This window comes from Loxodonta africana, chromosome 2 (assembly GCF_030014295.1).
Source record: "Loxodonta africana isolate mLoxAfr1 chromosome 2, mLoxAfr1.hap2, whole genome shotgun sequence".
In the NCBI taxonomy this organism is placed as follows: Eukaryota; Metazoa; Chordata; class Mammalia; order Proboscidea; family Elephantidae; genus Loxodonta; species Loxodonta africana.
The window spans coordinates 149,656,069-149,680,828 of NC_087343.1; the positions used below are offsets into that span (position 1 = coordinate 149,656,069).

The 24,760-nt window shown below is 44.2% G+C and overlaps 1 protein-coding gene across 1 annotated transcript in view; it reads right to left on the bottom strand.

Moving 5' to 3' along the window:
- SPOCK1 (SPARC (osteonectin), cwcv and kazal like domains proteoglycan 1) overlaps window positions 1–23,242 on the bottom strand; it is a 260,129-nt gene extending 236,887 nt beyond the window's left edge. The window contains exon 1 of the mRNA XM_064276524.1: window positions 21,746–23,242. The gene's annotated coding sequence lies outside the window, so the exon portion shown is untranslated. The remainder of the gene's footprint in view (window positions 1–21,745) is intronic.
- Window positions 23,243–24,760: the final 1,518 nt, after the last annotated feature.

The following is a 24,760-nucleotide window of genomic DNA, read 5'->3' on the forward strand; positions in this document are numbered from 1 at the left end:
AAGTGAATATTTGGGCTAGGCTCCTGCGCTTTTGCTCCCTCTGAATCCTGCAGCTGGCTCCTGTTCATCTGACCTCCAGTTCTTGGGACTTGAGCTAGCAGCTTACCTTCAGTCTTGCCTATCAATCTTGGGGTCTGTCAATCTTCACAGCCTATGAGCAAGAGCCCTGCTTTCTGACCTGTCAATCTTGGGTTCACCAGTCCCTGCAGTTACATGAATCAGGAGAAACCTCTTTCCTGTCCCATGGATTTGCGATGATCCAGCCTCTACAACTGAGTGGCCATTTCGTTGATATAAATCTCTCCCTATATATATTTATACACTTTACAGGTTTTGCTTCTCTAGAGAACACAGCCTAAGACACCCTTCTTACAACAGTCTCCTGAAGGGGATTCACGGTGGTGGACAGGGGTAGGGGTGTGGATGCAGATCAGGTCCAATGACAAAGGAGTATAACCACAACTTTGTTTTCTGAAGAAAGCTTAGATCATGCCCCCCTCCGCCAGATATTTGTTAACAGCACCCAAAGGCTGGGACTGCAGCTTTCAGAATAAAGTAAATCTCCAGAAATGAGAGTAATTAATTAATAGAAGGTTGGCATACAGTGTGTTCAGGGAACAGAAGTTAAATGAATGGCCTCCCAGGTCAGTGTCGGCCCCTCAATAACTGAATTCCAGGTGTTCTTTTTTTCTTAGTGTCTGTAGAAATTCCTACCAGAGAAAATCCACCACATGGAGTTGAAGACAACATTTGCTTCCTTTGAATCAGGGCAACTTCAGCCAGTGAGCAAAGCAGGTGTCCTGTGACACAGGCCTGCCAGGGGCCAGACCCACTTTATCAAAAACATCTTCAAAGGAGTCCTGGGGAGAGGAGAAGACCAGACGCTCCTTCACTAGGAAAACAGCTCCTGGCAAAAGCTGGTTTAAGGAGCTCAGCAAGTCCAGCTTGAGGGGAGAGTAAGTGAGGGCAAGAAAACACTAGAGAGAAAGGCATGAGAGAAGAAGTGGGAATCAAGAGGGAGTGATGACGAGGAGATGAGGAAAAAAAAAAGATAAGAACAGAGGAAATAGTCCAGTAGAGAGACTTAAGGACATTGGGGAAGTGAAGAAATGTAGGGGTTTGAGAAAGAGGGGAAAGAAAATGGAGAGCTTGTAAGATAACAAAGTTTAAAATTCCCTTTAACATTAATGCACATCAAAAAAAAAAAAAACTTCCACTAAAATGCTGTTGGACTCAAAGATAAGTGGAAGGGAAGCCCCAAGCATTCACTTTGAAGAGCCTTTTTAAGAAGAGATGTGTTTGGTGTCAGCCAATAGAGAGAAATGAAGAGTGGGAGGGACAGGAGATCTCGAATAGATGTTTTGAGGGAAAGGGAGGGACAGGGGAATAATCAATCAAAAAACTTTTCTAAATGTGGATTTAAAGAAGAAAGCCAGGGAAACTCTCATGCTTACCTGCCCTAAGAGGAATTACTACAGACAAGAAAAGGTGAGGTGATCTGGACAAGGGAAATGGAAGGACTTCAAAGACCACAAGGTGAGAGGGAAATGTGCCTGCTCCAGGCTCCCTTCAGGAAATTACCTCTGAAACCCTGGCAGGTGCTCTTTGAGCAGAACAGCAAAGAAGGCGGCAGCCTTGGAGAGATGAGTCTCTGAGGCCATTTCACCCCCATCTCACTGCTTGTCCTCAACTAAAGGATGCCTCTTCCATGAAGCCTCCCCTGATGGAGTTTTGCTATGAAACTGCCCTGTAGTAGTTCTACACAGGACTGACCACCATCTGAAGTCCCCCACTAGAATTTGAGTTCCATGGGACCAGGGAACTTGTTTATCTGTTTACCTCTTATTACCCTGTGCTTGGTACATGAACATTCGCATGTGGAGCAGGTGAAAGAATTTCTCAAATATTCCAATTCTTAACCACAACGGTACAGCTGTTGGCACCACCTTCTTAAAGAGGTGAAGAGAGAAAGCATCATGTTTGTTGATAACCTGTTATGCACCAGACACTCAATTGCGATTGATCTTTACAACATCCCACAAGGAAAGCATCACCATCCACATTTTAAATTTAAGGAGACTAAGGCTCAGAGAGGTCAAGTGATTTGACTATATTTGCACAAGTAAATATCACAGCAAGAATCAAACTCAAAAGCTCAAGCTCCTTTCTGTACAGGGTCCTAGGGAGTGATAGGGTCTAGTGTCAAGCCAACCAGCTCACCTTCTTCTGAGGAAGGATAGCTGGGGTCACCCTCATACCAGTCCTACACCTTCAGGGTAGGAAAGAAGCAAAAATAGGAAACATAATTTGTTCAGATCCAGAATACCACCAACCCATGTCTGGGCTGTCCTGACAGTGACCAAAGTCTCTGTCTCTGAATCCCAACCTCCAGTGGATGCGCAAACCAACTCTGGAAAAACAGCAAGTTTCCAGTGAGAAGCTTGTGGGAGGGGAAATGGGTGGTACCCTATGCTGAGGAATAGAAAGACTAGAGAAAGGAAAGAGGGTACCCTGGCTTATACAGAGTAGACGTAGGCTCCTTGCCCAGACCTGACCTTTCCCAAGTGCCAGACTAAATGACCAATGGCCAATCAGACATCTCTACTTGTCTAGCAGGCAACTCACACTAATGTTTCCAAAACAACATTTTTGATTCCTTACCCAGAGCCCCAAAAACCTGTTCCTCATCCAGTCTTTTCCATTTCAGTAAATGACAGCACCATCTACTTGGCTGCAGAAGCCACACAGGAGGCCACATTGACTTCTCTCTTGTCCCCCAGTCCTACATCCAATCCATCAATAAGTCTTATTGGTTCCACCTCCTAAATATATTCTACCTGTATCTAAGTACCTCCACCATTATTGCCTCTCTGAACAACTGCAATAGCCTCCTAGCTGGACTCCTTCTTCCCTTCTAAGCCCATAATCTACCCTCTACATGGCAGCCAGGATCATCTTTTAAAAATGTAGATCCCACTGTACCCCTCCCCTCCTTGAAACTCCGCCAATGACTTGGAACGCTTCTTCATGGCCTACAAAGACCTACATGATTTGGTGCCTGCCCACTTCTCTGACCTTACCTCTGGCCACTCTACCCTTTCCCCACTATGGTCCAGCCACGACAGCTTCCTCCATCTGGCCCTTGAACAAAAAGCTGTTTCTAGCCTTAGAGCCTTTGTTATACCTAGAATGTTCCTCCAGATCACTGCATGGCTTGCTCCTTCTTGTCACTCACACTCTGCCTGTCTCCTCCCAAGGGAGACCCTCCTAGATCACCTTATCTAAAGTAGCCTCCTTCATACCTCCATCATATCACCCCAGTTTTTCTTTGGAGCATTTAGCCCTGTTTGATACTTTCTTGTTTATCTCTCCCAATAGAACGCAGTCTCATGAAACCAGCAATCTTTTCTGTTTTGTATATCACTATATTCTCTGGGCCTAAGACAGTGCCTGGCACATGTAGGAGTTCAGTATAACCTTAGTAAACAGCTAAAAATGCACTTCTACATCCCCAGGGACTCTCACAGGGTCTGGCATAAAAAAACAGGTGCTCAAAAAATGATGACGTGTTGGGTAAGGAGTGAATTCTGTTTCCAAGCTGGTTAATAAGTAACCTGCTGTGAGGCACTTCTAAAGTCATTCAGGCTATTGAGACTCTGGTATTAGTTTCCCTCCAGTATTAAAAATGTTTTTATTACAAAATGGGACTGTGCAAAAAGGTAGAATCCATCCCCATTCTTCTATGAACCCTGTCCATAAATGGGGTTAGAAAAAAAAAAAAGACTATCTATTTTTTCTTTTTTTTTTTTTTTTAAAAAAAAAAAAGAAAAAATAGATAGTCTATACCAGTGAAAAAACAAATTTTCTGGCCCCTTTTCCCCATTTGATCTAAAAATAAAGGCACCGGTTCTGGGTTCCTCTGAGAGTGTCTGATTTAAGCTCTGATTTTGTCTCAGAAAAGGCACAGCCATTTGCATTCCCTTAATAGGACATAATATTGCCAATTAGTCAACTTACACATTTAAGTTGTCACACAGGGTAAATTTCAGGTTTCCAGAGCTGGAGGACCTTCAGGGGTCATCCTGTTACATCTCCTTTTTAATGGAGCCTCCTGGAGCCCTGGGAACCTCTCAGGCTCTGGATTCTCTTTAGGGGAGGGGACCCCAGCACCTTCTAAGGGTACTTGTTTCTCCGGCCACCTTTACTGCCAAAAATCTCTCCTAACAGGCAACCTAAATCCTGTCCAGGACCATTAATTACCTTGCTACCTTGCCCTATCCTCAGCTTCATTCCTGAGGCTGAAAAGCAGGAGTGCAAGGCAAAAGACCTGCTCTAAGCCCTAACTTGGCCACTTGCCAACTTTGAGATTTAGGGCAAGTACCTTACTTTGCTAAAAAGGGGGATTCATAGGACTGTCTCTACCTACTTCATAGGGCTTTGGGGAGGATTAAACATAGATGAGCCCATTGTCTTAGGCCATATGCTCCTTGACGACAAAGGCTCTGCCTCTCTCCTACACTGCCACTCACTAACATTTACTGTGTCCTTACTAGATATTTTTTTACTAGATATCAGGCACAAGAGCATCACAGGAATCATCTCCTGTCGTCCCCTGAATAACCCCACAAAGTGATTATTAGTACCTCGGTTTTACAACAAAGAAACTGAGGCTCAGAAAGATTAAAGCACTTGCTCAAGGTCACACAGCTACTGAGATGCTAAGCTGGGATCCAGCCGCACCTGGAAAAGGTGAGCGCCTTAGCTTTATTGCCTTCTGCCCCCCTGGCTCTCACTCATCTCTGTCCCTTCACTCTCCCCCATGGCCTGGACTGGCACAGAATGTCTGATACACAGCACGCTCCAGCATTTACCAAGTTGAGTGTAGGATACTTCTCAAGCCAAAGAGAAAGATGCGAATGTAAGATACTAAGGTTATTAACTCATATTACCTTTCATGGTTTTTGTTTTGGTTCATAATACTAATGTTTATAAGTTTGCTATCAGTAAATTTAAATGAGGGGGTGAGAATTGGGGTGGGCTGGGGAGGAAGAAGAGACATTTGACTCTCTGAAGTACCAGGAACATTTCCTGGATTACCATATTTTACTTTTTAATAACTCTGAGCTATACATTATTATCATCATTTTACAGGCAAGAACACGAAATTCAAAGAAAGCTCCAGCTTCTTAAAATTTGGATTTTATTGCCCAAAAGAGAGGCTACCAAGACTCTCAGGGTAAAAATCACTGCTCTGAGGGTCCATTTAATCCCCTGGCACAATTTCCTTTGCCACCCCATGAACACCTCCCCTGTGCTGACTCCCCACTGTTTGGCTGAAAGAAAACCAGGTAAGCCAGAAGCTCTAGAATATTCAGGTCAGAGTTGTGAGGAGCCCTCCCTCATTCCTCCTCCTCAGCTCTCCTCCTTCCCACACTATGACAGACACAGTCTCAAAATAGAAACCCCAAGAATTCATGTACTGGGATAATGGAAAAACACAAAAAGACCATGAATGAGCTGTTCACTATCCTGGTCCTCACAATGACAAAATGAAATCATGTGTGACCAAGTGGAAGGCTTGGTCAGGTTTGCCTGGAGTTGAATCCAGTTCTATGTGCATATCATGAGCTGCCTATGAAGTCTTGGGTGGGGCACTGGGGGAAAGAGGGGAATAAAGGTAACCTCAAGACTGTAACCTCAAGGAGCTTCCAGATTAGAATACCAACTGTCTTAGTCATCTAATGCTCCTGTAACAGAAATATCTTAAGTGGATGGGTTTAACAAAGAGAAATTTATTCTCCCACAGTCTAGTAGGCTACAAGTCCAAATTCAGGGCATTAGATCCAGGAGGATGCTTTCTCTGTTGGCTCTGGAGGAAGGTCCATGTCATCAATCTTCCCTTGGCCTAGGAGCTTTTCCGCACAGGAACCTCAGGCCCAAACGACGTGCTCTGCTCCCGGCACTGCTTTGTTGGTGGTATGAGGTCCCCATGTCTCTCTGCTCACTTCTCTCTTTTATGTCTCAAAAGAGATTGGCTTAAGACACTACCTAATCTTGTAGAGCTCATCAACATAACTGCCACTGATCCATCTCATTACATCACAGTGATAGGATTTACAACACATAGGGAAATCACATCTGATGACAAAATGGCAGACAATCATACAATACTAGGAATCATGACCTAGCCAAGTTGACAGATATTTTGGGGGGACACAATTCAATCCACGACACTAACCTCATAAATTAATCTAGCACAAGTCCAAAAAACACAGAGTGGACAACACAAATGCCAAATAGAAGAAATGAAAAGAATTGATGGAGAAAATATGATTACATTGGACACTGAAAAACAAATAAGATTTCCAGTAGGTGGAAATGAGGCATTCTAGATAGAAGAGGCAGCATAAGCAAACATAGAGAAGAGAGGAAGCTGAAGAGTATCTGTGGAATGTTCCAGTCTAGACATCTTTGAAGATGTATGAGGATGTTCTAGACTGGAACTAAAACATAAAGAACCATAAACGTTGCTAATAAGTTTAGACTTTATTCCATAATTTAGACAGTGGGAGCCACTGTCAGTGCAAACATGGCATGGTGTCAGACTCTAACTTCAGGAGGGGTGAGGAGAACCATTAGCAGCAGCAGGCCAGGAGTGATTCCTCTGAGGTGGAGTTCAGAGGTACCTCCACTCTCCAACCTTTTTACCAATTCTGACACCAGGCGTCGTACCAACTTTTTTACCAATTCTGACACCAGCTGTCCCTCTCTACTTCTTTGCTGGGTTCAATAATTCATTGCAATGGCCACACAGAACTCACAGACCATAGTCATGATTATGGGGTCTATTAGGGATGTAACAGGTTACAGTTCACAATCAGAATCAACCTGGAAATAACAGGAATGATTTTGGATACAGTTCTTCCATCAGGACAGCTTCTTCTTGGCTGTGCCTGCAGGCAGGCCTCTCTCTCAGCCCTCGGCCCTCACTCTGGGCCTGGCCTCTATCCTACTTGGGCAAGTGTTACAAAGCTCTTTAGCTCTTCCAGTAAATACCTGGAGCCATCCCATTCCATCAGGAAGTCTCCTGGCTGAAGGCACTGAGCTCTCTCACTCCGTGGGTCAGCAAGCCCACTGTAGCTGCTCTGCTCTGTGGGCCGAGAAGCCCACTGCACTATCTCACACCAATCTCCTGGTTCTTTTGCCACTCACTGTTTCTCTGCTGTTGGATTTTGCCATGCTTGCCGCTGCTTCTTGCCATCTCTGTCTCCTGGGTCTAGGAGGTTCTCAGTACAGGGGCTCTGGGTCCAAAAGATGCACTCCACTTCCAGTTCTTCTTCTTGTTAGTAGTGAGGTCCCCCTCCAGCCTCTGAGATTGACTCCCTTTAAGCCTAGCAGGATGGCAAAACTGACCAATCCCCTACAAGAGTTTCATGTACCTTATTTGCATTGGCAAAATTGTCCAATCCCCTTGGTGGATCACAAGCATCATATCTGCATAGTCCCATCCAATCATTTTGTGGGAGTCACAAGGCCACAACTAGATGGGCCGTATAACAGTAAGTCACTGCACCACAGTCAGTTTCTGGGGAGGGGAATGATGAAAAGGGCTCTGCTTTAGGGATCCTTCATTCTATCAGTAAACTGGGGTAGCCTAGAAACACCAATTAACAGGGAACTCAGCTTTGTGGTTCTTTTCATAAAACAGGGTTCTCTCAAATTCCTGCCTTAGAAATGAAAATTCTGGGCTGACTTCAGGGAGTCATAAGGCAAGACTGGGAGGGGCCCAATGCCAGCTTTCCAATCCTAGAAGCTTCCAGCTTGCCATCAGCTTTGCCCCTCCCTTTTGCTACATTTGAATAAAACATTAAGCAGAGCTGGAAGCATGGTCCCCACGGATGCTGGAAACTTTGGAGCATCAGCTGACAAACAGGCTTGCTGCTGTGTAAACTCCCAGGGCAAATGCAAAGTGTGAGCTAATCTTGCCACCATCATAAGTTCTCTGAACTGAGGATAATGTATGATAATCTAAATTGGGTTGGGCAGATGCCTGCCTGGGATATCTGATTAGGATTTGCTTGATGATTCCCTTTCATCCCCCAGGAGACCTCAGGACATGGCAGCCTGTATCTGGCCATGAAGCCAACATGCCCTCAGTGTTCCAGGGCCTCAAAGCTCTCATCTGCTGAACCTCTGTTGATGGCTAAAGGGAACATGAAAACAATAATTTGCAAAGAACTTTGAATCAGTGGGCTCATGGCAACAAACCCCTGCCTTGATCAGTGCACAGCCAAAGAGTCCAGAGCCTCTTTCTGTGTATAGACCAAAAAAATTAACAAACAAACCCAAAGCCATTGAGTCGATACCGACTCATAGCAATCCTATAAGACAGAGTAGAACTGCCCCATAGGGGTAATGGCTGTAATCTGTAAGAAGGAGATTGCAACATCTTTCTCCCGCAGAACGGTTAGTGGGTTCAAATTGCTAACCTTTTGGTTAGCAGATGAGCACTTAACCATTGCACCACCAGGACTCCCTTCTCTGGGTATAAACTGTATATAAAGCACAGGCGCAACCAAACCACTTCTTTGTTTAACATCTTTCAGTGGATATCATTACTTCCAGAACAAAGTTTAAAATGCTCGATATGGCAAACTTCTCTAGCCCTCACCACCTGTGACCCCCAACCTAAAACTTTACACCCCAGTAATAAATGAACTGCCTGCAACTTTGCTCACATGCCACGCACCTCCACATGTCTGCTCTTCCTCTCAAATGTCCCTCCTCTCCTGGCTAAATATTATTTGTTCATTAAAACAAAACTCAAATGTCTCCTTCTCTGGGAAGCTTTTCCTGAACAGTATCTCAGCTCTCAGCTATTCAACAACTTCAGTCAATGTTAGTGAACACTGTCCAAGTGCTATTCTAATCCCCATATTACCATGGGGGAGCCCAGAAAGGTGAACTGCTGGAGCTCACAAAGACATCATCTGAATTCATCCAGCAAAGCACTTTGGATTCTGAAGCTCTTTTCTGAATGGCCTCCCTCCTCACACTTAACCTCTATGTCAATGTTTCTGTTTTCTGGGTCTGTCTTACCTAACATATAATGAACTCCTTGAGGGCACAGATGGCCTCACCTATCGCTGTGGCTAGCATGGGGTCTGGCCTACTGTAGGTGCTCAGTGGAGAGTCACTCAGCTGAAGTCCCCCAGCTGTCAGCACGGGTGGCCCTGGCACATTCAGGCTAATCTCCTAATCTCCAGATGTATTTCTCTCTGGACCCACACGCCTCAGCTCTGGCCAACCACCCTCTGGGCCCATGTCATCATTTTCCATGGATACTTGGTGTCAAAGATTAAATTATGTCCCTCAAAAAATGTATGTACCTATTTGGGTGGGCCATGATTCCTGGTATTGTGTGATTTTCCTGTATGTTATAAATCCTGCCTCTATGATGTTAATCAGAGGATGGGCGGCAGTTATGTTAGTGAGGCAGGACTCAGTCTACAAGACTGGATTGTGTCTTAAGGCAATCTCTTAAGGTATAAAAGGGAGAAGCGAGCAGAGAGACAGGGGGACCCATACCACCAAGAAAGTAGTGCTGGGAGCAGAGTGAGTCCTTTGGACCAGGGTCCCTGTGCAGAGAAGCTCCCAGTCTGGGGGGAGATTGATGAGAAGGTTGACAGAGAAAGAAAGCTTTCCCCTGGAACTGACACTCTCAATTTGGACTTAAAGCCTACTTCACTGTGAGAAAATAAACTTCTCTTTGTTAAAGCCATCCACTTGTGGTATTTCTGTTACAGCAGCACTAGATAACCGAGGCACTTGGTAAAGGGACATGAATGGTTTAGTGGAGACCCATCCCTACTACTTGAAAAACAACTCCTACTACATGTATTAGATACAACACACTATATGGATGGTAACAACTCAAGCATGAGAACCCCATTAAGATGCCCCCTAGTCTCTACCAGGGAATTCTGTATATAAACATGTGACATTTTATTGAGTATAAATATATCCATTCAGACATTAATTAATTCTACAAATCTTTACTGAGCACTCACTATGTGGCAGAGTATGAATAGAAAGATGAGTAAGACCCAGAACCTACCCTCGATGAGCACTTGGCAAGGGGAGCGAGGAGGTACTAAGATCTACACATGGCGTGACAGCATCCTGCATGGGGTCACAGAGGAAGAACAGCCAATTATACAAAGAAAAAAACTCAAGAAAAAGTCCATAAAAGGGTCACGGAAGGCATCTTACCCTACAAATCACTGCTTACAGCGTAAGTATCTGGGTCATGATTCTCAAACCCGACTTCACAACAAAATACAAATTCTTAGGTTTCACCTTCTGAAATCAGAATCTCAGTGGCAAGGTCCAAGATTCTGCACTTCTAGGTTCTCCAGGTAACTCTCTTGTGGATGGACTGGCACTGATCTAGGGATGGGATCTGGGAGCCACTGCTCTGGGTCACTGCGGACCTGGAGAACACTAAAGAGGCCTAGAGGCAGCTACAGAGATGCTGCAAGAGCCTTAGACACTAAATCAAAAGACTTGTATTTAAGTCTACCCTCTGTGTAGACTTGGGCAAGTCACTTTAGCCTCTGGAAAACTCCCATCCTCATCAGCAGGCAGGAAGGCACAAAGGTTGAGAGTCAGACTGCCTGGATTAAAATCCCAGCTCTACTATTTCCCAGCTGGGTGACTTTGAGCAGGTCACTTACCCCATCTCTAGGCTTTCATCTTCCTCATCTATAATATAGAACTATGAATATTATCTACCTCATAAGAGATAATCCAAATAGCATATTCAGCATACTGGTTGACACCTAACATTTACTGAGCACTTGTCACCATTATGAGCATCATCAAAATTACCATCTGCTGAGGGTGTGGCCATAGGATTTAATCCAATGACCACCAGCAGAAGGCTACCCCAAGGCTGGGATAAACTTTATCAGAGTTTTAAAAAATAGTTTTGCTTTCTTTAATTACGATATAGAGCAGGTATTCTCCAATGAGGGTCCGGGCTTTAGCATTCTCTCGAGAGCCCACAGCTGTGTTTAGGTTTGCAAAATAAGCTCACAAGTTGATGTGACTCCAATAACCAGAGTCAAAGGAAGCCAGGGAGGCAGGCATTTTGACCGTTTGGCACATGGGTGTTTAGGCCAGCCTCCTTGATTGGTCCTAGTGCCCAACAATAGAAAGTCCTTCCTCTCTCCTGATCCCGAGCAAGTTACTCCAGACCCAGTCACGCCACCTCCTTTCCTTGCCTCAGAACAAGCCATCAGCTCCTGGCATTTGCTGCCTGACATGGCCCACGCTCCTGTCCAGTTTGAGAAAAGGTGAAGAACTCCCTCCCCATGCTGCTAGGTAAGTAACAGAGGCTCTGACTGGAGCCTGTGGGGTTTCAAGTAAAATCAACAGGATGTCCAAGAGCCCCATGAAATCAAACAAGGGGCCTCTTGCCCTTCACAACCCAGTGCAGAGAATAGTAAGGCAGCTACATCAAAACTCAGCCAGGGGATGATTATCGAAGGCAAAGAACATAAGACAATGCACTTCTTTATGGCAATAAAAAAGTAGGTGTGCTTCCCCCAGCCTCTCTCTCCAACTTCCTCAGACAACTGCACTCTCTCCTTATCCCCACTCCCAGTGCCCAGCTTTTAGTTCCTAGAGGACTCCTGCTTCGGAGCCTTGGGGTTGCTTGAGATATTCTCATGCCTGGCTCCTGCTTGACCCCAAGGCATCATTTTAAGTGCCTCCGATTCAGAGATGCCTTTCATGATCACCCTGTCCCTTTTATTCTCTATTACTGTAATATGCTTAATCCCTTCACATTTGTGATTGTTTTGTCTGTTTATCTGTGTGGTTTTTGTCTGGTTGACTGTTGTATCTCCAGCACTCAGCACAGCAGATAGCACAGGGTAAATGACTGCAAGGACAACAAAGGGAGGGGACCAGGGTGAAATGAGGAAAAGAAATAGAGCAAGAAAGAAGAGAAATAGCTGCTCTTGTGTCCTAGATGGCCACGGACATTTTTCTCATTCTCTTTGCCTTAGAGGCCTGTGAAGGTATTACACAGGTTCCACTCCATCCATTTCAAATTTCATAGCTGTAGGGCTGAGGCCACCTCCTCTGAAGCCCCTGCCACAAGTTGACAGCCACTGGCTACCCCTGTCTGGCTGCCACTGGGAGGGGGCTGAGAGTCCTGAGCCACGGCAGGACCCTGGAATTCCTTATACAGGTGGCACTGGTTCTGCCACTGACGGAGTCTCAGCAATTATACTAATTTGTTGAGTTTCTCTTTTTAATCCGGGAAACAGAAGCAGACAAATTAGCTACACTTGTATAACTTTAATACCTGACAGCTTTGTAGCAATCTCTTTTCCATGCAAGGCCCTCTGAGGCTCCTACGACTTAATAAGATAAAGAAATAAATAAAATGTTCGGAGGGGAATGAGGTGAACACAGTGGGAATGGGTTTGTGATTAGGTGATGGGCTACATTGGTGCCAGGGTGCCCAGAGGAGGCCATTTCACTGAAGGGGCAGAAAATAGATGGGAGCCGAGCCGGCATCTAAGGAGGCCTCGGGAGGACTGAGGAGAAACACCGCATGGGGAAGATGCAAGCTGTGTCTCCATTAGATAAGGCCTTTCAAAGTACAGCCAGTAATTGAAAACAAAATGAATGTGGTATTGCTACAAGACAGGCAGTAACAAAATACAGTGCTCCATCCTGATAAGTCATGAGAAATGAAGTCTTCCAAAGCGACAGAGGTGGGAATGGCAATGTAGGGAAGCAAACTTCCTTTAAGACCGAATTTATCTATACTGAGGAGCACAGATGATTACTGGGGATCCAAAGCATTCCTGTCCTTGCAGGCAAGATGCCTCCTAAGTCCAGAGCTGTATGTGTGACAGCTGGATAGGCTCAAATCACCCCATCTTTTAAAAAAACGACCCTTAGTCCCATGGCCCTCTTCAGTTGCTTCCCTCTCTTACCTTTCACAACCCATCTTCTTGAAGGAGTTTATGGAGAAATAACATTGATGATAATACTGAGGCCTAGTAAGTCAAGCAGAAAACTTTTATCAGCCACTCTTCCTCCAGGCTCCTTGTAATGGAATTGGCTAGACAGCTACATAATAGCTATAAATGCTCTTGCTCCAACTGTTTGTTTTGGATAGCTCCTGTTGTCACCAGTATTGCTCTGGAAGGACTCAATTCCTCTCTAAGAAAGGATCTTCAAAGTCCCAGATCAAGCTGGAGAAGATAACACCAGTAACTCTTCTCCAGACCCACAGGTCAATGAGAAAGGGACTGAAGGCATAGAGGATGAGGAAGCGGGAGGCAACAGTTACTGGAAACTCTGTGCTAATAAAACCTTTGTGGGTCTCGTTTACTGGGTCAGGCTTGAATCAGGCACAGGTGGAGCCAACACTCCAGTTACACTCCAATCAGTCCCCTCTCCACCAACCCATCATAATTTCTCATCTAATCTATAGCAAATGGCTCCTTATAAAGATTTCAGAGTTCAAGCTTTACCTTCCTCTAATCCACCCTGCCATCATTATGCATCCCAAATGCAATTATAGCTCATACATGTACTGAGCACCTAATGTGTACTAGGCACTAAGCTGGGCATCATGAACAAAAAGTACTCTCAGTCTGGTAGTTCTTCTGGTTCCCTGTAAGTTCAAGGCTAGACATAAACAAACCATTAAAATCAAATATATTAAAAGGAGAAATCTGTATAGAGATTTGTAGAAGTGATCGCTAAATCCACTCTTACCATCTCCTATTAGCAATCCTTAGTTACTTCCTGGTGGATGCCCTCAGTAGAGCTACCCATGGTGCAGTCCATAAGACATTGGAGGGTAGTGATCCATTGTGAAGTATTTCAAGTAAGTAGTTAGCATACATAAATGAAAATAATAATGGCTAAAGAATAGGAATTTTCACCAGATTACCCTTCCATACATTAGAGCAGATACAAGGTTGTCTAGGAGTAACACCCCCTCTTTCTTGGTTGCAGTCTGAAGAGAAGTTACAATCCTATGGGTAAGCATCAGCCCAGGCAGTCCCCAGGACATCCTTGGTCAGGTGAGTCATGGCAGAAAAAAGGATGGGAGTTGCTGGCCTCCCAGATACTCTCATTATGGTACCCATAGTCCTCATAATGAGGCTTCATCCTACCTCCACTTCACACCTACTCCCACCTTGTGCTTTGCTCTAGCCATAGCTGACCATTTTCTGACTCTACTCTGTGCTCCCAAGACTTTGGGACTGTTCTCATGCTGTTCTCCCATACCTGAAATGCATTTTCTCCCCTGTTTACCACTCTTTGGATCTTTTGGGTCACATGTCACAAGCTCAGGAAAGCTTGACCAACTCCCAGGATGAGCTGGCCAACCACTTCCCTCCTGCGGGCTCCCACACCCGTTTGCTACAGTCTTCCTTCCCCACTCCGCCATGTAATCCAGGGCAGGGGTGGGTGAGACTGAGGTCTGATCCAGTGCAATATTGATTTCCTGGGCAAACCAAGAGGAGCTCATTGTGGGATCCTCCTGTGAAAGAGCCTTAGGAAGCAAGCCTTCCCAAGATAAGGAGAAGGGAGCTCTGAAAGAGCTTCCTGTCTGTGTTCCCCCTTTGCATCTGAGGGTAAAATACTCCAGGCTGTCTTTTATACTCCCCATCCTTGGTTCTTCTGTCTTTTATTTCCACCTAGAGGTTACAGCACCAGGACCTGGCAGGTCAAAGGAGTAGAAAGACTTCAACTCTTCCTGGCTTTGTGATCTTAAGCAAGTTACATAACCTCTCTGAGTTTCCTCACTCCACAAAACATTCTCTCAAATGGGTTTTATGAAGAATAAATGAATTACAATGTGATTTAAAAAACATATAACCCATTGCTGTCAAGTTGATTCCATGTTAATAGCCACCCTATAGTATTCTCACACAAATAATGCATGACTCCTGCATTTGCCAATTGCATCCTCCCCCACAAGGTATTTTCATAACTGCACTCTGCTAATGTTTTTTATAGCAACATGTGAAAAACACTGGCATAGCAGCAGTTAGGCACTTAAGAAAATACTTCACTGGGGAAAGGCATGGTTGGCAAAAAAATGCAGAAAGTGCACATTATTTGCACTAAAATACGGTAAGTCCTCACTTAATGCTACATTCCTTTTCCTTCATCTCATTTTTTTCAGTCACCACTAAGGAAACCACCCCTGGTGGCACAGTGGGTAAGAGCTCGATTGCTGACCAAAAGTTCAGCAGTTAGAATCTACCAGTCACTCCTTGGAAACCCTAGGGGGCAGTTCTAATCCGTCCTGTAGGGTCGCTATGAGTCAGAATCGGCTCGATGGCAACAGGTTTGGTTTTTTTGGTTTAAGGAAACCAAAGCATGTCATACCCACTACAAACCACGAAAAACCCAGTGCCGTCGAGTCGATTCTGACTCATAGTGACCCTATAGGACAGAGTAGAACTGCCCTGTAGAGTTTCCGAGGAACACCTGGCGGATTCGAACTGCCGACCCTTTGGTTAGCAGCCGTAGGACTTAACCATTATGCCACCAGGGTTTCCTCACACCCACTAGTGCCCAAAAAAGACCTACTCTATGATGAAAACTCTGTTTTAATGATTCCAAGACATACCTATGAAGTTTGATGTACTTGGTTTTTGGTTATATAAATATTTGATTGAAATAAACTAGATCTCATCTGATGGTTCAAAATCTTTGCATGAACCAAACTTTCTGTTTCAAAGACAGGATTATGTGTTAATTGGTGAATCACACCCTTCGAGTATCCAGACAGCATTAATGGATGGGCTAGGAGCTGCTTTTTCATTATGGTAATAAACTTTCTCTAATCCACCACACCACTGAATGGACCTCACTATTTTTGACAAGGTCATGGTAGACAGTAGAGCTTATTTGCAGGGAGTAGTACCTAAAGTCCATGACCTTTAAAGTTGAGGTACTTAGTTCCAGAAAATTTTCTTTGTCTACATGACATATTCCAACAAACTCACCATCTTTCCTAATGGAAGAGGCATAGGAAAGGATGATCAGAAAAGAAGTAGTATGAAAAACAAGCTCTGAGGGACTACTCCCTCCCAGGGCTGTGTCCTGCTTGGAAGGATGAAGGAGGGATGAGACATAGGAGACCCAGCACACATGGAAGCCTGGCAAAGGAGTACAAATCCAGCTCTCTAGACCAGGGACCCAGGGCAATAGATCCGAATGTAATTTGTTAGTCTCTCACGAAAACTAGCCACTGCCAAGTGGGAATAAGAGAGACCCGGAGTTAACCCTAAGATAGAAGGCTGCTATGAAGGATTTCTCATACTCCAAGGCTGCTCTCTTCCAGGTATCTGCCTGTGTTGGGCAGTCAGCAGTGTGGTCACAAACAACCGTGGTGGTGGGGACTGAGACAGCCTCCCAACCAGGCCACTGAAGGTAAGCAAAGGACAAACATGATTTGATTTCCATTTTGAAAAGGTGACTCAAAATACACCAACAGAATGATGGACAAATAGATCTTTGTGTACACAACAGACCACAAAGCAGCTAAAATGAATGAACTACAGCTCCGTGAATCAGCATGGATAAACCTCAAAAATATGCTGGAAAAAAAGCACAGTATGATAACATTTATATGAAGTTTAAAACATGCAAAACAATAGTAAATACTCTTACTTATATGTATGCACACATAGTAGAAACATAAGCGTGAAAAATACCAAATTGAGGATTGTAATTACTTCCAAGGAAGGAAGAAGGGATTGGGAACTGGGAAGGGCAGACTGAATAGATCCATAAAGTTTTGTTGCTTTAAGTAAAATGATCTGCAGAGATATGGCTGTATTAAAGCTGGTAGGTAGATAATATCGGTGTGTTTTTAAATACATCAGTTAAAAGAAGCAGCACTCATCTGATGGCTGGATGGCAAAGGAACTGGAGGGGAAGCAAGACTGGAAGCAGGTGGACCATTAGGAGGTTCCTGTAAGATCCAGACAAGAGATGGTGGGTGAGAGTGTCAGCAGTGGAGTGGATGAAAAGTAGACTGATTCAGTATGGGCCTTGGGTGTTGATGGCATGTTTAGGTGAGTCGAAGTTGATGGATGGGGAGGAGGTACTTGGACGTCCAGTTTTCTGATTAGAGTAACTAGGTACCGGTGGCACTGGAATAGGCAGAAAGCAATGGAGGAGAAACATCAGGACACCCCAGGGATGGATCTAGAACCAACCATCCCCAGCACTATTCTCTAGCAAATGATGTGAAACACAGACATCTTTCCAGACCCATAATGGGCTTTCATCACAGAATATCAGGAGAATTCTTTTATAAGTCATGCCTGGTGCCTGCATTTGATAAAATAACCTAATTAGGCAAGGTTTAGAAAGGATAAAGCTAAAGCCCCAAGTAGGAATGCAGCCCATACTTAATGCTGCCTTCAAACCTTTGGGTACAACCAGCAGAGAAAAATGGGAGATCTGGAAGGTGTCCATGAATACTTGATAGCTCAATATAGCTTTGGGGTGCAAATGACTATGAAATATGAACAGTGCCTGGCTGCTCCTGAGAAGTTACATTAGCGGTAATAACGCGGAAGTCTATAGGTACAAGATGCTGGGAATTTATTTCCCCTTTAAGGATATGTTAGGAAGGGCAGATTTAATAGTATAGAAATTAGAATGAGTGAAGGTTACATTGCAATCATGTAGATAACCTATCAGGCTTCCCCAGCCCCAACATGGCCCTGAGTCTGCCCTCCTCCAACACAGGCCTCTGAGGCCCCCACACATTTTCCTTCCTCCTCTTCCCCCAACAGACATGCACACACCACTCTGTTAGGCAGAACGAGATTTAATTGTTCATTTAATCAAAGGCTGTTCAGGGTCTTAGTTTTCAGAGTATCAGTTGTACCAACGTTCCCGCTTCAGACTGAAAATTCCCAGAAGGCAGGGGTAGAGGCTGGGCCAGCCACTCCATACAGTATTACTCACAGATGGAAAAAGAAATGGGTGCAACAACTTCTTTTTCTTCATGCTTTGTAGAATCAATAATCCTTTTCTCACCACTGAAGAAAGGGAAGCGGCATCAAGGCCTTGGTCATGCACATTCATTAATGGGGTATTAAGTATAGACTGAGCCAGGCACTGTGCCCAGCTCTCAAGGGGCTCACTGTGCAGGGGCAGGCAGACCAGGGAGCACGCAATAAAGAACTGTGTGTGAAGGACGACAGCACAGGAGGCACAGGGTATTAAGAGAACACCCAAGAGATGAGCCCACTTCATGACCAGGAAGGCTCCTTAAAGGCAGCTGAGATGGGAAGGAGGAGAGGATGTTAGCTAGATGAGAGCAGTGGAACAGTACTTCAGGCAGAGGGAACAGATTGTGCAAAGGCCTAGGAGAAAGATAACATGTGGCCTGTGAATCGAACGACAGCAATTGAGCTTAGTGGATGCAGAGATGCAGATGACAGTGCAGAGGAGAGGTTAGAGGGGTAAGCAAGGACACCGGCACATAGAGAGATGATCTGGACAACCTTGCCTGCCAGGAGGTCACAGAACAGAGTCGAGACTTCCTCCCCTCTTCCCTTCTGTCTCTTATCTTTCCTCCCACTGCCTCCACTCCCAAGACTCCTGCTCCATGCACTAGTCACCACCTGATTTCCCTTTGTGATGGCAGCTCACCCCACGCCCCAGCCCTCCACCCCAGAGATCTTGCTGACCACTGTCTTCCCTGGGCCCTGAGAAAAACCAGAACTCAACAGAAAGATCCTCTTTGATCCCTCCACAAACACCATCTCCTGGACCAGCAACTATACTCCTTGTGTCTGGACAGAGCATCTAGTAAAAGATGCTGACACTGTACTGTACCGCAAGGGACTCTGGTCCTGTCTGAGCAGGTTCTACAGGTTTAACCACAATGAAAACAAAATTCTAAGAGCAGCCACACTCTGTACTCAATGTGATTCAGGCTCCCTCCTTAGCCAACATGTGAATTAGGAAGACAGAACAACCAGGCAGCAGGCTGTGATTAAATTCACCATGCAGCAAAGGGGTCATCCATCACTTCTTTTGTTTTCTCCTCACTCTAACAATGTAAAATGACCCTCTTAAAAAGCCAAAGTAAATAAGCTCATTTGGCCTCTTCTTTAATTCCCTTTCCCCTAAAGCATATCTACCACCTATGCAAAGGTTTGCAGTAGCCCTCCCTCCAGGATTTAACTACACGTCTCTCCAACTTTAATGGTTCTCTATCCATTTGGTGGTTTAAATTCCAGGGAAAGCTCTCTTACACAGAAACTCTGTCAACTTGCCTTGATGTAAGTGATGGGCAATTTATCTGAATCCCATAGACATTTACAAATATAACTTTGCAGGGCTAGGGATTTCCCTAAAATTAAAATTTTTTAGATATCTTAACAAAAAACAAAAGTAATATATCTTTTTTAAAAAATTTTATTGTGCTTTAAGTGAAAGTTTACAAATCAAGTCAGTCTCTCACACTAAAACTTATACACACTTGCTACATACTCCCAATTGCTCTCCCCTAATGAGACAGCCTGCTCCCTCCTTCTACTCTCTGTGTGTCCATTTCACCAGCTTCTAACCCCCTCTGCCCTCTCATCTCCCCTAAAGCTAATATATCTTAAGATATCTTTTTTTTTTTTTTAAGTTGGCCATGGAATTAGCTCCAAGACCCAGCTCCAACATCACTGTCACCCCTCCTGGCAACAGGTGGAAGAAAACGTGGGAGTCGGGACAGTGGGTGAAGGGTGGGGCCCAGGCATGAATGCTACCCCAACTGACCACAGGCTGCAGTGGGTCAGCCTTGAGCTTGGACTGCCATTAGTAGGGATGGCATGAGGTGGAGGTGGTCTGCAGTTCCAGATTTATGAACTTTATGTTCAAACAGTCATCACCCACACTGCCTACTCCAAGGGAGGTCGCTCAGCCAAGCCAGGTTTGTTGTCCCCTGTGGTTAGAAATGGAAAGAGAATTACAAGCACATGGTTGGCAGCACCAGGGGTAACATCCCTCCAGGGATGGCTACTATGGGCTCCTCCAAGCCAAGGATGCAGATGTCAGCACTCTGGGCAGCAGCAAATATGCAGAATTATGTACACCCTTTATAGCCCCCACATGTCTCTTAGAGATGGGATCATAGAACAAAGTGAATATAGCACAAAGCCTGGCCCCCAGAGTAATTAAGATGTCACCTTAGAAAATGGCAGACACTGAGGGGAGAGAATTACTGTTTCAGGCCACCCAAGAGCCCCTGAATCAATCGAATTAACATCTACTATACACCCCAGAATAATATGAAGTGCTATGGGGGATCCTAAGAAACAAGGGACCAGACCATACTACCTATTATCTATCATCGCCTCAATCCCTCCTGCCCTCCTCTCCCACTTTGGGTCCATCTACCTCTCAGCATCTCCAACACCATCTCCTTCCTGGTCCAGCCTAAAACCAAAACATAGCGATGATCTCCCAACTGCAGACCCCAAATCGCAGTCCTTCCTGTCCAATGTCCAACCCGTCCTCTACATGGCAGCCATAGGGAGCTTTTCAAAATAAAATCTGTCATCTAGCCCTCCACACCCATCTAAATATCCTTCAGTTGGTTCCCACTGCTGCCAGATACACTGATGAACGCAGACTGATGGATGCCATCAAGTTGACTGTAACTCATGGTGACCATATGTACAACAGAATGAAATGTAGCCTATTTCTGCATCATCCTCACAATTGCCAGTATGTTCAAGTCCATCATTTCAGCTACTGTGTCAATCCATCTCACCAAAGGTCTACCACACCCTCACTAAGTCAGCTTTCTCATAACATCAAGATAAGAATTATAATATCTACCTTCCCAAGCTGCTGTGAGGATTAAATAAGATAATGGGTGTGCCATGCTTAGCACAGAGTAGATACTCAAATTCCAGTTTCTGTTAGAAAACTCCTCACACTATTTCTCTACAAAAACAGACAGGCAGAAAAATGTAATTTGGAAACACATTGAATTGTTCTAAAATTTTTTTTTAAGTTACTTTTTTTCTGATTTTCAGGGTATGGAGTAGAAGATAAGAGTCCACTAAATGGATTCAAATCTGGGCTCCATTTCCTACGAACTGTTTGACCTTGGGCAAGTTACTTATCTTCCCAGACTCCAGGCTCTATATGCATAAAATGTAGGTAATAATATTTCCCAACTCACAGCCTTGTTGTGAAAATCAAATGCAATAACCTATGTGAAGTTCTTGATACAATGTCTGACAACTCAGTAAACATCACCATCATCATCATCGCTATTGTTGAGAATTTTTTAACTCACCAAAGGTATGAAAATAATATTTTTGCCCTTCAGACAATGGCCACCCGCCACAGAACCAGCCTGGGTGTTAATACAAAAACCTCAGTGCTCCAGAAGAGGAAGGTGTCAGTCTGACAAATGTTTTTGGTACCATTGGTACCATTCAGGTTCGGAAATTACCCTCTCCCACCTCACAATTCTCCTTCAAGCCATGGTTTGGTTTTGTTCTCTGCGTAGGTTCTCTGAAGTCCAGGCTGGTCAGAGAAAAACCTACTGGGAGGCTTGGGTCAGAATGGAGCTAGTTTATTGAGCAAAAGTTAACAGTGTCAATGATGGCTCTCAGCTTTCTGTGGCCACTACTCCAATCTCATCAGTTTTAAGTCTTACCTTACTTGATCCATCCAGAGCATTCAAGCAGCATTTAACTAAGTTGACCTCTGTCTCCTCCTTGAACACTTTTCTTCACTTGACTTTCAGGACACCACACTCTTCTGTTTTTTCTCTTCCTTTCTGGAAATTTCCTCTCAGTCTCTTTTACTGTTTCTTCCTCATTTTACCAAGTACTGAATGGGCAAGCCCCTGTTCTCAGTCATCAGACCTTTTGCTTTCCTGCCTACACTCACTCCCATGATGATCTCATCCAGTCTTGTGGTTCAAAACACCAACTATATATGCTAATGACTTTCAGATTTTTTACAACCTGGCACCCTCCCCTGATATTCAGATCAATATATCCAATGATCAACACTTAGACCTCTGACATGTCCTAAAATGAACTAGTAATCTTTCCCCAGAAAACCAGCTACTCCCGCCATCTTCCCCATCAGAGTTCATCAGCAAACCCAGCAAATTATAGCCAAAATTCAACTGCATCTAACCACCTCTACTACCACCCTGACCCAAGCCACCATTACCCCTAGCAGGAACTAGAAAAACAGTCCCCTAAATGGTCTCCCTACTTCTGCTCTTTGTTTCCTTTCAGTTAGTTCTCAACACAGCTGGTAGGGCGATCCCATCACCTCACCCCAAGAAAATTCAAAGTCTTAGGTTATGTCCCCGTTACCTCTTTTATCTTATTTACTAATATTCTCTCCCTTGTTCGCCCTTTGCCAGACTTTCCTGCTGCTCCTCAGACATGCCAGGTACACTCCCTCCTTTGGGCCTTTGTCATTGCTATTCCCTCTCCTCCCATGGTCCCTTCACACCACTCTCCTCCTTACTTCCTTCTGGTCTTTGCTCATTCTCACCTTCTCAGTGAGACCTTCACTGGCCCTGTCTAAAATGTCAAACTCCCTCCAAAATAAATAAATGTCGACTCCCAATTTTATATCCCTCTCCCCTGTCTTATTTTTTCCCTTGGCACTTACACTAACACACTATATTTCACTTAGTTAGCTTGATTGTTGACTGGCTCCATCACCAAAAACTAACCTTCACAAAGAAGGGCATTTTTGTCTGTTTACTGCTGTATCTGTAGTGTTAGAACAGTATTTGGCACATAATGAACGAATGGACGAATGAATGAATTTCTGTTTTACAAACAAGGGAATGGGGCTTAAACCAAAAACCAAACCCATTGCCATCTCATTGATTCTGACTCATAGCGACCCTACAGGACAGGGTAGAACTGCCCATTGGATTTCCAAGGCTGTAAATCTTTACTGAATCAGACTGCCACATCTTTCTCTTGAGGAGTGGCTGGTGAGTTCAAACCACCAACCTTTTGGTTAGCAGCTGAGCGCTTAACCACTGCTCACCAGGGCTCCTTAGTGGGGGCTCAGAGTAGTTAAAAAGCCTCCAGAATGTTGGAGTTTGAACCCAGAGGTGATTCTAAAAAGCGGCCTTTGTTTATAACTTAGAACAGAGGGTTGAGGTGGTGGCACTGTGAATAGGAACTGGAATCTATTTGGCAAGCCCCGCTCTGTTTTACAATGCAGTGACAAGTTGTCCACTGACATCTTTAAAATGTAATTTTCTCAGCAAAAAAAAAAAAAATTTTTTTTTTTTTTTTAAAGGAACAGTGTAAGCATCAAGGCAACTGTCCTCTTCAGCTGTCCCAGGAAGGGAAAAAGCCACCAACAGAACAATGCCCAGCATTGAGTGAGACAGTGAGCGAAGGATCTGATTGGCAGAAAAGGAGAGGAATTAGTTCATCAGAACAAAAGAGACCAGAAGGGCTGGACCAGCGCAACACAGGATGCACATCTCGGGGCTCCACGGATGGAATGATGATTACAAAACAAAATGGTCCTAATAAGATTACAGCTGATAATGAATCTGCTACAAAACTCTGGAATGATGTTAAGATTTTAATAAGCATCCCCCAAAGAGCATTCAGTCAATTTCACAAATGCCCATTCTCATCACTTAATTCTAAGGGGGGGAACACTCTACCTAGCTGTTTCTAAATTAATGATGTGCTTCATTCCTGTTATGCCTCAGAAATAAAGCCACCGTAACATTTCAAGCTAATTTGGGAAGAATTATAATATTCTCCTTGCTAATATAAACAGAATCTTCTTAACTAAGTCCCCGAGATGCCACATTTGCAATGTAATCCAGGCCCTGTTGCCAATTCCAATGTTAACATTTGAAAATACCTCATATGCACACTTCTTCTGAACATGTAAGGCAGTGTAAGCTTTACCCTAGAAAAGTGGAGAGAAAAAACAAGTAATTGTGTATCCTATCGAGAAAGATCAGTTGATCCCAACTTGGGTAAAGTCTACAGTAAATGGTACACACTCTCTTTTTCTTCATCATTTTCATAATACCAACTTTCCCTTAGCTCTAAAGAACTGTACTACAAACACAGGCAGTCCCCGAGTTACAAACAAGATCGATTCCTAAGTGTGTCTTTAAGTCGAATTTGTAGGTAAGTCTGACAGGTACATACGGTTCTTATTTATCATCAGTTAGTTAAATGTTTGTTTTGGTATACACTATATATTTTACCTTTCTACGTGGCACAGTGGTTAAGAGCTCAGGTTGCTAACCAAAAGGTTGGTAGTTGGAATCCACCAGCTGCTCCTTGGAAACGCTCGGAGTCTTGGTGACCCATAGTTAAGAGCTCGCTTGCTAACCAAAAAAAAAAAAAAAAGTTGAAAGTTCGAACCCACCAGCCACTCCTTGGAAACCATATGGTGCAGTTCTACTCTGTCCTATAGGGTTTCTATGAGTTGGAATAGACTCGAGAGTAATGGGTATGCATATAAAACACTTAAGAAACACTTACAAACCACGCAATATTTTCATGAGCGTCACAAAGTAGTACATACATTCATTATTATGAACCATTGTACATATTTAACTCAATTCTTTAATATAATAGGCTTTATGGCAATTCATTCTGAAGTATGAGATGGTAAATCAGATGCTCAAAACCCAGAGACTGCCTGTATG